Here is a 13,303-nt window from a genome sequence, read left to right on the forward strand (position 1 = left end):
TCTGCAAGTGACAGTCTCCTGTCCACAAAAGCCATCAACAGATGCCTCCGTCACACTGTAGAGGAGACCAGCTTCTGTTTCACACTAAACTTATGAGATAGTAGATCACAGTGTTCTTATTTAAACCACTCCTCAATTCTTGGGACACTGTTCAGTGTCTGATTTCACCCTAGGGATTTATCAGAGAGGAAGCTGTTATTGGAAAATACATCTCAGTTTCTAATCACTTTTTTTATCTTTAGGAAGTGATGGGAAAACAGGGAGTAGTTTCTACATGATCCATATCTTTCATCCTTGGCAGAGGAATTGGCTTGAAATTAGAAGCTGAAGGCTGAATTCAAACTCTCCTCTCTTCAACGCTCAATGCCTTTAAACAAACCTCTTTACTTTCAAAGTTATGAACTCCACTTGCAATACCCCATTGTGTACTCAGAGGGTCACTCCTATTTCACCCCAGGCACTGAATTCTAGGGTGTAACCAAGATTCTTTTGCTCTTAGGTAGACGCAAAGGAGAAAATTAGATACTCTCAAGAGGTAAAAACCACACAAACTATACTGGCAAAGTTTAGAAAGTTAAGGATCATTGGCAAAAGAGTACATACAACATAACATCACTTATCAGAGCATAGACTTAGCCCATTGGACATAGAAACCCTTTAAACCCATTTGATTAAACCCATTTGATGTTACATTCTGTGAGAAGAGAGAAGATGATGAAGAAGAAGACAATGAAGACAACAATGAAGAAGAAGAAGAAGAAGAAGAAGAAGAAGAAGAAGAAGAAGAAGAAGAAGAAGAAGAAGAAGAAGAAGAAAGGGAGAAAAACAGAAAGACAGGTAAGGTACAGAAAAACAGAAAGACAGGTAAGGTACAGAAAAACAGACACAGCTACCAACTGCTGTGTTCCAGAGATGTAAAACTTCCAAGATGAAGGTAGGGTTGAAGGACAATTGTTGAAAAAGTTCGGTGGGGGAAGACATTGCAGAACAACCAATATGATTGATAAAAGCAAGCTCCGTTTATTAGCAATCCAGAGGCACTTATATAATATACCAGCTTGTTAACTCTTAATTGGCTTAAACCTATCAAAGCGCATTTTTGCTTCTACATAATTAGACTACATTGGCAAGCTTCTACTAGTTATGTTATGATTAAAGAATTCAGAGTTCAACCTCCCTTCTCCTGGTCAGTACATCTTATCTGCACAGCTGCACATCCTCAAAACTCCCTTTTTGTTCTCAGGCTTGTTTCTCACACGGGTGCTTTCTCATGCAGGCAATTTCTCACACAAACCTTTGCTTTCAGGCCTTTTGCTTGTACAGTTCTTTTATTGATCCCATAATTCTATCAATGACCCATGCCCCTGATCCTCTAATCATTTTGCAACAGACAATGCGCTTGCTTCGTGGTGCCCCTTCTTAAACCTTTTTGGCCCATCCTGGGCCTTCCTCCCTGGTAAGATTTCTGCTCAGTTGGCCATTCAGGGATTGGGTTAGGCAACACTGGAGCTGTTTCCAGTGTCTCTGACTGGCAGACACTGTGGGACTGGGCGCTATCGGGGACAGGGCACTACCACACCCAAGCAAGGTCTGACTCACCCCCTATCACACATTATCAAAACAGATCACTTTTTCCAGTCTCTGACAACTCCCCCAAGCCAAATTGGAGTAGAAGGCTGAACTCAGAATACAGAAAGAGAGTACCTGGTATTTCATACCTTGTGGGCTTCCTAACATTTCACTCACATGAAGTATGCATTGGAACTCAAGGGCTTGAAAAAGAATTTACTATTTATCATAACGACCCTTGAGAAACTCAACTTCCCAGCACTTCGTCAAGGCGCTGCAGTGTGAGCTGCCTAGATATCAAGAATATTCTAACAAGGATTTAAATATTTACGCAGTCTTTTACTTCAAGATTTCCAACATATTTACCAAATTAATATAATTATTGTTGTTAAAAACAGAATACATTTTATTGGTTTGATTTTTGAAGCAATTGTGATACATTATCACTCCTAGCACTGTTACAGGAATTGCAAATGGAAAACATGCCATCCAAAGTTATTTGCTCCCTGCAATAGGCAGAGACACATTTTCAGTGTCAAATGACTTTGGACATTTGTTGGGGTCCCTCCCCTGCCATGGAGCCCTGAGGGGAGGCACGGGGTTTCCCTGCCCCTGGTCAGCCTCGTTCCCCATTGGTTGGTTTGTGTTCCCCGGCGCGGGGAGGGACCGTGGGGTCCCGTGATTGAGGAGTTCCTGAGGAGAGCCCCGGCCATGCAGCTGGAGAAATAAACATCTCTGAAACATCTATCAAGAATCTGTCCATAGATATTTCTTTTCCACGGGACTCCTGGTTTGATATATACGTGTTACAGTAATCCCCGCTGTAACAACTGGTGGAAGAATGCGGGCAAGACACCGATCCCTGAGGAAATTCGTGAGTAAAAAACAACTCTAGGCCTCTCTCTTCTCATCTTGGTTTGGATATTCTCTCTGGACTATGGAAGAATCGTGGGAAATGGGGCTCTCTGAGCCACAGAAAAAAATGTATCTAGAAGTAAAAGGAATCCTTGAACAACAAAACAAAAAAGTAATGCAACCGGGAGATGTAGAACACTTCTTTATGTGGCTTTTCAAAAGGTTCCCCTATATTTCTCGAGACTTACTTTTTGATATCGAACCTCCTGAATCTTGTGAGGGGTGTTTCTGGAACGAGATCTGGGATAAGGTATGGGATCAAAGCGAAGCTTTCCATGCATACCTTATAATCAGGGACGCTCTTGAAGAGCATTTGTATGGTCCCATTACCCCTAAAGCAGAAGATCATACTTCTCCCGTGGCCGAGACCGCGTGGCAGCCATCCCGGGAGCGCATGACTGCAGCCGTGCCGGTGGAGGTGTCTGCGCTGGATGCGCTCGGCCCCCTCGGGAGCGCGCGCCTTATCGCGGACCCCATCCCTGTCTTGGGGTCTCCGGCCACCCGGCCGCGAGTGAGGGAGCGATGCCGCAGGCGCTGCGGGTGCCGTGGGCCACGAGCAGCCAGGAACCGGGGCTCGGCGTGGCAGGCCGCTCTGAGCGACTGGCTCGGAGAGCCCTGTGGAGGGAGAAGCGGCGGTTTCCACAGCGACACGAGAAGCCGCGCAGCGCCGAGCCGGAACGGGGCCGCTCTCAAAGCAGCGTGGAGTCTGCGGAGCGGAACCACTCACAGGCCACGGAGCCAGCGGCGATGGCAACGCGGGGCCGCGCAGAGCCCAGACACGCGCCGGAGCAGCGCCGCTCGGAGGGCGTGGAGCAGCCGCAATGCGGGGGCCTGACCGAGACGTCGGAGTCAGCGAGGCGGCAGCCACGCGGGACCGGCACCCACGACGAACATGCAAGCACGTGATAGGAGACGTTCTAGCAACGAAAGTCACAGGAACTGTGAAATGGTACAATGTAAAAAACAACTATGGATTTATGACACGAGATGATACAGGGGAAGACTTATTCATCCATAGAACTGCCATTAAAAGGAATAATCCTAAAAATTACCTGCAAAGTGTAGGAGATGGGGAAGTTGTTCAATTTGATATAGTGCAAGGAAAGAAGGGTTTACAAGCAGCGAATGTTACTGGGCCTGGAGGTATTCCCGTCAAAGGCAGCCGTTATGCACGAAATTATAAACAATATCCATCACAGCAATTTCCCTACCCACAGCCTAATTTCCCCTTTTACCCTATACCCAATATGAACCCTTTCCTAAGTTTACCCTATCCCCAGTTTATTCCTAATCCGTTTTTCACCCCATGGCTTCCTTATACAGTTCCATTTCCTTACAATTCCTCTCCGATGCCAATGGGGGGATGAAAAGGGGGAGGGAAGAAATTAAACCCTCTCCTGCCCCAGTTTCCCCACAAAGCATGCTCAGAGAGTTCTGTCTCCCTTCTGTCAGCCCTAAGATGTTCCAGAGAATCTGTTTGGACATTTAAAGACTCAGGAGGGTGGCTTGTTTTGTTTTGAAACTGTCCCTGTTATGTTTATCCAGTTGTCTTCATTCTCCTTTTATTAAAATAAAACGGGTGAGATGTTGGGGTCCCTCCCCTGCCATGGAGCCCTGAGGGGAGGCACGGGGTTTCCCTGCCCCTGGTCAGCCTCGTTCCCCATTGGTTGGTTTGTGTTCCCCGGCGCGGGGAGGGACCGTGGGGTCCCGTGATTGAGGAGTTCCTGAGGAGAGCCCCGGCCATGCAGCTGGAGAAATAAACATCTCTGAAACATCTATCAAGAATCTGTCCATAGATATTTCTTTTCCACGGGACTCCTGGTTTGATATATACATGTTACAGTAATCCCCGCTGTAACAGACATTTCATTTAAAACCCAAGCTACCTTATAGTTAACTGTCTTGGAGTAATAACGACAGAGCACCAAAGCATTTTATTTCTAGCAATGGATTTTTCCGGTTGTCTTAAGTAAATGAAAATACATCTTATGGTCAATACCTCATACTTGGAAACTGTCTTTGTATCAAACTGTCATAGGTTAGCAAGCACAGTCCCGGAAGTGATGTCCTTGCTAAGGGGTGCTTACAGCTTCCTCTGGGACCTGACAGAACCTATCAGCTGGCCAGTTTGAATATAGACAATTCTTTAAGCCACTTAAAATTGTGACCGCCTCTGTGATGCACACTTAAGAATAGACAAACCCCCCACAGCTCTCTCTCTCTCATTTCCAGTGCTGGGACAGGTGGCTGCGGGCTCTGTGAGGGGGCCAGCAGGCCCGGCCAGGCCCTGCTCGGGACAGACTGGGCCAGGCCACAGCCATCCTGGAGCCGATGGGCCCTGTTCCAGCCGTGGAACCTCCCCCCCCAGCAGGGCTGTGGGCAGCCAGAGCAGCTCGGCTTCCCCCCCCCCTTCACTGTGGCCAAGATTTCAGCGAAAGTGGCACCGCTGTCCGGCAGAGGTCAGGTGACCAACAGCGATAAGCCACATTCCAGCTGCAAGGCTGAGGTGAGATTAACCCTTTTAGTGCTGTGAAGAGCTGAAAACCTGAGGGAAGAGAAAGAGGAGATGCTTAAAGCTGAAATTCTGTTGTGAAGCTATGATATATCAGAGTATCCCGTTGTAATTTCATGAAGATATGGGGGGTGGAGTGTTCAACTTGTAACCAAAAGCACCTGCGCTGAGATAGGCAGATGCTGACGCAGCTGTAATTTAATGAGAAGTTTGGACAGGGAGAGATGGACCAGATGAGGACTTTTGCTCCAAATGGGAAAGGAGAAACCTCAGTTCCTAGAGATGCTCCCAGAGATAGTCCTAAAGATGAAGATGAGGAGGACCCTTTGCTCCCAGGGAAGGAGAAGGGCCTCTGTTTTTTTTGTTTCTGAACAGCTCAACCTTAAAATTGTGCCCCAAAAACTTCAAGAGTGGACCCTCAAAAGCAGTTGCGGGAAAAGCTGCAAGTCGGGGGAAGGGACTCACATGCAAGCAGAGAGAGACCTCTTACTAAATGGACTGAACAATATTTGGAAGTGGGCGGCTGTCTCGTGATAATGTTTTCATAGCATGAGCAAGAGAGACTCTTCTTTCTAAATGGACTGAACAAGGTTATTATGGAAGTGGTAAACAGACTGAACATCTTAAGGGTTGTCTTTTTACATTGTCAGTGGGAGAAGGGAGGAAGGTAGGGGAGGAGGAGAGTTCTGAAGGTGTGGTATAATTTTTTTTTCTTCTTTTAGGTCTGTTAATAAACTTTTTTATAGTCTTTCAAGTTTGGTGCCTGCTTTGCATTTCTCCTAATTCTTATCTCACAGAAGATAAACAGTAATGAGTATTTTGGGCCAAACCACTACACAAACTCTTTGGTCTGTTCAAGGGCTGAATCCTCTGTGCATTCTGTTTGGGACTGGTTTTTTTTTTTACTGGAGAGGAGGCTAAAATATTGAGAGATTTAAAACATCTTCCACTTACTTTCATTTTTTTTTCAGCAGTGGAAGAAGTCTTCCAAACAAAACTTTTGACAAAGTATGTTTCAGGCTAAAATAATGTACAAACTTGTGCAGAATATGATTTGTTCGGGGGAAAACTCTAACTATGCTCAAGTTATACCTCACGCCCGCCATTGTTCTGGGGGTACATAATCTGAAGTTTTTGAGTCTGGTTTTGAAAGCTATTAGATGTCAAGTAGCTGAAGTTGTTTATATCCTGTATGTCATACATGAAATCCCTAATTGTGTTTCGTCTTTGCATATTAAGTGCTTTAACTAATTAATTCTGAGTTAAATATTTTTAAATTGAATGTTAAAATTAACCCATCAGCCCAGGTACAAAAATCAAGTTCCATTATCAGTGTTTTCAATTGTTCAAAGTAGTTTATTTGCACCATTCCCAGTTAAAAATTCCCCAGTTAAAAAGCCCCAACTTAGGCTCCCTTTTCAAACTTCAAACCACCTGTACACCATAAGAGTTATCTTTCCTGTATTTACTGTATACTTTTACAAGTGTTTTAAGATGTGTTGGATGTATTTTAATTTTTTTTTAGGTGTTTTTACTCTGAACCTTGGTCCAAGGCCTAACTCCAAAACCCCAGTTCTAACAACCACCAGCTATTTTTAGCTCCTCAACCGTTACCCTGCAGGCAAGCTCCATGGCAACCTGAATTTTAATGAGGGTATGTTACCACCCTTATTTCAACTGATACCACCCTTCTGACAACGAAGAGCTATTGGCTGGATGGTCTGTCAAAGGGAAAGCACCAGTCACTTTAAACCAAAGGGGTGGGCTGTGGGCGGGCTGTGGGCAGGCTGTGGGCAGACTGGGGCGGAGCAAAGGCACTATAAAACAACGAGAGACGTGAGAGAAGGGAGAGAGTGTCCTCTGCAGGCTAGCTGTGGTGGACATCAGTGCTGGGCATTAAAAGCCTTACTCCTATTAAGGAGCCTTTAATAACTTTTTTTTTGACTTTTGGACCAGCCAAAAGTCAGCTCAGCACTGCAAGTCCTTTTTCTCTACCTGAGGGCCAGTTCTGTCTCAGCCAGAAGATCTCAGATCTCTGCACTCCTGGGGCATACCATCTACCGAGCCATAGGATCCCAAATTTTTATATTTTTCTAATTTCTGTAATTTTTCAATTTTTCTGTTTTCAATAAATTATTTTAATTTTTTATTTAAGTAAGAGTTGTCTCTTTTCTCACACTGTAAATTCAGATGTCTTATATGTATTTTTATTCTATCCTGGCCTGAACCCTACAGTATTTGTTGTACCTTGACTAAACAATTGGTAAATAACAAGATTTGAAGCAGGACCATAGACAAATACTCAGACAGATTTTGCTGTTCAAGACTGTAAGACTGACTGATGTGATGGAGCTCTTGAGAGTTGCTTTCTAAGCAAGGCACTGCTAGAAGTATAGAGAGTGACAGAAAACGGCCAATTGAAGGTAGCAGTAATATGTGTACAGAGATATGACATTACATATACACACCACTGTAGCAGTTCTTTAAGAACTAACTTTACATAAGTGTAAAAACTTCCTCAATGACACATTAGGCAACAAATCAGCATCTCAAGAAAACAGGGGTTATACTTTGAGCTTCATTAGTATTGACATCAGTTAGGTGCACAAGGATGTTTGCCTATGAGAGACCAAAATAAGAAATTGGGCACTTAGAATAAAAGAGGCATATAAATTACCTATATAATATTTGCATGCAAGGCTCTTTATCAGTGAGGGCAACAATTATTATTTTTAAAAAATTTTAATAACCATCCTCTTTTGAGTGTTTCTTCCATCAGTGTTTACTGAGGCTACAAACAGATTAATTTCACATTTTAGCAGTATAAGCCCAATCAATTACCAGATGATATCCATTTGCTGCATCTCACCAATGAGCAGTTCCCATAGACAGTTTTAACTGATGCCTATTTCACACGAAATTCATTCCTCAAGCAAATTACCCAGCTTAAAAGTTCACTGGGCCTGTGCAAGAACATCAATACTACATCAACTTGCATCGGTTTGCATACTTGAGTTATCTCTTATGTGAGCAGTAATTCTTTTATGACCCAGTCTGTGTTGTGAACAATAAACAATCCACTTTTGACCCAGTTCATGCGATTTTCTCAGTCAGTAGTTACAGTTTTAATTAGCCACTGCTTTCACTGAGTTTTAGTTTGTTTTTTGGTTTGCTCTTTATAAATCAGAGATGGCATATAAGCTAACTAAACAAACGACTGAAGCAGAGGCAAAAGGAAGCAACTATATGTGTTTATGTTAATCTCTTTAGAGACCAGGATTATTTGGATTAAAAGGAACAGCCATTCAAATAGTCTTTTCCTCATCCAGGGGCAACTAATAATCTGACTAAAAATACTAGACCATTAGAAAGGAAGTCAAAACAACTCTTCACTAACAAAGAATATGTTTCAACTGCATAAAATTCTTTCCACTGTGGAAAAAAAAAATGTACCAGTTTAGAACAAGATTTAAAGTGTGAATAACAAATTGGCACATGGTAAATTGGGTTAAATTTTAAATATACTTCATAAAGACAAGAAAAATTCTCCTGAAAATGAAATGCCAAGAAAAATGGAAGACGATGAAGACATGTCAGCTAGAATGGTATGTCAAAACTGCAGTAAAATAATTCCAGAAACTAGCATTTGACTGTCCCATTTTCTCCCATTCACTCTTGGGCAGAGTCTGTATTTTTCACTGGAAGAATTTTTCATCTAAACAAATATCTAGAACTTTATTTGCATTTGACCCCATTGGTCCCTTCCCCATGTCCCTCCTATGTGTCATTCCCATTGGTTCCCTCAACCTCAATTCCACCTCCTTCCCTGAATCTTATTGGCTGTATCCCTTATCCCTGCCCCACTATAAAATCCCTGGCCATGCTCAGATTTTGGGCTCTTTTTTCCTGGTACCTTCACAATAAACCTTCTCTGTGGAATCCATATGAGGAGTCCCCTCCCTCCTTCTTCGTCTCCACCTGTGCACCCTCCAACCACCCAAGGAGTCGCTCCATTGGGTGAAGAGCTCACTCTCTACCTTTTCCTGTTCAGTGCCACCTTGTACTAGAGTGTGCAGCTAGATCTCCAGGCTTCTTCTGTTTTGGCCAGTGTGCAACCCATCAGTATTTATATCAGGAACAACTGATAAATAGTTCAAACAGTTCACACGTCTTGTATATATGCAGTGAAATGATGAGGCAAAATGCAAAACAGAAAACACCCTTCAGGTGAAAGGAAAAAAAGTCTTCACTGGAGTGGTCTCTGACGAACATCCCTTAATAGGAAAGAAGCACTTAAGATTCAAAAATGTTCAGCAGCAGGAGGCACGGAGCTTTAAAGCTGCTCCTTTGAAGCCTCATCTCTACCCTGTGGAGCACCGGCTTCAGACACTGTAGCAGCCAGCAGCCCCCGACGAAGGGAGAGATAAAAAGTAGCGAGGGGCTTGCCGCGGGAGGTAATCCAACTTTATTGACGGGAATCCACAGAGGACAAGCCCCAGCTGCAACACGCCCATGCCTTACAAAGGGGGTGAACAAGGGGAGTACACCAACTAGGGACCAATAAACGGATTAGGAGGGAGGGACGCTGGAGGGAAGGACTCACATCTGGTCCAATGGTCTTGGTGGGTGGAGGGAGAGGGGTCACATGCCCCAATGGGGCATCCAGGTTTAGGGGATTTCCAAGGGGCGAGGTATCTGAGGGGGCAGGATCTCGGGGGCCATATAAGGGTAATTAGGGAGGGCTCAGGTGATGGATACCGAACCTTCGGGAACAACAGGAGGGGTTTGGGTGATTGATAGGGAAAGAGCCAGAACAAGGGGAGGAGAACAACCATGTAGGGAGCACTGGGGGAACGGCTTGGGTCTGGGGCAAACCAACTGGGAATAGGAGTGGGGAAGGTAGGGATGAACCACTGGGGTACAGAAAACATATGAAAATACAATAAAAACCTCACATCACCATAGGGGGGTACCTTTTTATGGACAGATTTCTCACTTTCTATGCTAATTACTTACCGTGCACAGTCTGTTCTTTCACATCTTTTGGGAATGGGTTAGAGTGCTTCAGGGGTCTTGGGTGGTCTCAGTCCTGCCTTACAGTCCACGTCCACTTCCTGCCAATCATTCCTCCACTTCTGCTGTACTGTGTTGCCATTCTTTCTTGGGGAAAAGTGCTGCCCTATTTCCACCTGGCCCCCTTCCCCAGCCAAAACTTAGTCTTTCTCACAGGATTTTAGTAACAATAGTGTAATAAATGGTTAAAAGTTTTTTTTCTTTTGGTTAAAAAGAATAGTTACTGGTTATATACAGTTAATAAGTTGATTATTATTGCGACTGTACAGGTGTAATGCTGCTATGTGATCGCTAGATGGTGACATCAATGGGGAAGAGTGGTGGGTCTATAGAGGAGAGGGGAATGTTCTGGAATGTTCTTAAGATGACTTAATAATCTATGAGGTAAACATCTTGAAGAATTATTGGTTAGGGGGCAAACCAATCACTCGACGCCCCAAAGACTGATGGAGCAGACCACCAATGAGGACCCTAGCAACGAGCCATCAGAGGGAGGATTCCAGCTCCACCAATCATAACATCAGAGGGACTATAAAACCGCCCCGGGGCTCAGCCCCCGGGGGTCTTCCTGAGGAACCTGAGTCCAAAGGAACGGCCTGTGCATCACACTGTTGTTTTTTTCTGGGTTGCTGAGTGGGACTCGGGCTTATCTCGAGTCTCCTCTCTTGGTTTTTCTTTTTAAATAAACAAGCAGACTTTTACCCCACCCAAAAAGTCCACACTCCGTTTATAACAGCTTGGGGGACTCATCCGGGAGAAGCCACGCCCCCTGGGCGGTCCCGGAGAAGGACGGGTTCAGGGAAGGCGCCCGGCAGAATTTTTTTTGCCGCCTGAACTTCGGATTTTTTCGTGACCATCAGGAGGACTGTCGGCTGTCCCGAGGGAAGATCAGGAGCCCGGCAACCCAGAGGATACCCCTCCGAGGAGCGGGGCTCGCAGATAAGGTCAGTACTGCGAGTGGGGTGAGGCATTAGGGGGTACGAGCGTGCGTGCAGTGGCGACTTAGTGAGACGGGGGCTGCTTAGAGCAGACTCCCGAAGCGAGTGAGGACCTCCAAGTACCACGGTTCTGGTTCTCCACGAGGAGCCCGGCCGGGAAAGGAGGGAAGCGTGTGAAAAACGTGTGAGAGCTGTACCCCTAGGGACCCCTGGAGGTGGGAGACAGGGGAGTACCCTCCTTCTAGCCGCCCCATACCCGTGAGAGGCTCCTACTAGAGGTGGCTTGGTCGTTGCCAGATCGGGGGTGGAATCGCTAGGAGTCCCAGAGAAGTAGCAATTCCATCAGCCAAGGCCACCTGGGAGGAGGGGGTTCCTTGGGGCAGACCCCGGAGAGTCTGTGCCTGGGGAACTAGGACCCTTGTAGGCTGGAAGAAAGACTCCAAACCGGAGATTTCCAGAGTAAGGGGAACCACCAGTCTGGAGATTGCCTCCTTTCAGGCAGGGGAGGAGGGGAAGGTGCCCAGCACAAGGGGAATTAGTACGTCCCCCTGGGCTAGGAACCCCAGGTGAGGTTCGTAGGGGGGAGGAGGAATTAGAACCTGCCACCCAGGGAAGTTAGATTTTTTTGTGACATTTTTCTGTTAGCAATTTACCTGTTAAATTAGAACCCAAGACTACTTGGGTGCATTTTGTTGGTTCTTTTTTTTGTTATTCAGAAGATTTTTTGGGGGCGCATATTAATTAGTTTAAAAGTCTTATAAAATTATTTTAATTGCGTGATTGCTTTGGTGAGCCTGGCCGGTGAGGTTCTGGGGTGAGGAGGATCCAATAGTCCCCAGACCGCCTATCAGGCAGAGAAGTGTCTAGTGGCGTCTGACGAGCGCCATTTTGCGATATAAAATTGTTCTGATTATTCTTTGGTGGTATTTTTCTGTTGGCAGTTTGTGCTTTAGGTTGGAACTCAAGACTACTTGGGTGTATTTTGTTGGTCCTTTTTGGTTATTCAAAATAATTTTTAGTGCATATAAATTAAGTTTAAAAGTCTTATAAAGTTATTTTAAATTGCGTGGCTGTTGCGGTGAGCCTGGCCGGTGAGGTTCTGGGGTGAGGAGGGTCTAATAGCCCCCAGACCACCTATCAGGTAGAGAGGAGAGTGTGCCTAGTGGTGTCTGGCGAACGCCATTTTAATCTTTAACTGTCAGTGCCTCAGCCATTTTAAGATCTAGGCTGCAGAGGAGAGGTGTTCAGTGGCGTCTGGCAGGCACCGTATCAATTTTTTGGAGAACTCCTCGGAGGAGGGAGGGTTCCCCCCCCCCTCCGCTCCAGCAAGGGGTGGAGTTTGGAATTGAGTTCTAGACGGGCCGGAAGTTTCTGAGGGTTCATCCGGTTTCCGGTCGGGCCACCATTTTAATTGTAGTTTTTGAAAGGGTTCATCCGGTTTCCGGTCGGGCCACCATCTTAATTGTAGTTTTTGAAAGGGTTCATCCGGTTTCCGGTCGGGCCGCCATCTTAATTGTAGTTTTTGAGGTCTCCAGTCGGATTTCCCACGATCGGTAGATTTTCCCACGGACCGCCATTTTTTTTAGTTCCCACGATCCCTTTGAGGTTTCTACACGTAAGTGTTTTTTTCCCTTTTTTCTCTCTTGTATTTTTGAGACGCTTTGTGTTACCATTCGAGACCAGCAATCTTATTAGATTTCCTTATTAGGGGATTAATTACTTGTATTATTTTAGTAATTTATTAAATATTTAAATTATAATTCAATTTCTATCAAGGAATTAAAATTGGTACTATTTTAGTAATTTATTAAATATCTATATTATAATATTATATTAAGGAATTAGTTTAAATATAAAACTTGAATTCTTTTAGTAATTTATTAAATATTTAAATTATAGCCTAATTATTATATTAAGGAATTAATCACTTGAATTATTTTAGTAATTTATTAAATATTTAAATTATAATGCAATTCTTATTATTAACTATTTAAATTATAATTCTATTATTAAATATTTAAATTATAATCCAATTTATTGTTTAATCATGGGTCAGTGTGCAGGGAAGAATTCCCAGAATACAAAGAAGGAAAAGAAAGAGATAAAAGACATTCCTTCCAACAGTCCCTTAGGGGAAATGATGCAACGTTGGGATACTGATAAAAATTTAAAGAAATTTGACAGAATTAAAATGATTAATTATAGTGTTGAAATTTGGTCAAAGGAAGTGATTCAGGAAGGGCCTGTTTATTGGCCCTGGTACGGATCTAAAGAAAAGTGGATGTGCAGGGCCTTA

This window comes from Aphelocoma coerulescens, chromosome 4 (assembly GCF_041296385.1).
Source record: "Aphelocoma coerulescens isolate FSJ_1873_10779 chromosome 4, UR_Acoe_1.0, whole genome shotgun sequence".
NCBI lineage: Eukaryota > Metazoa > Chordata > Aves > Passeriformes > Corvidae > Aphelocoma > Aphelocoma coerulescens.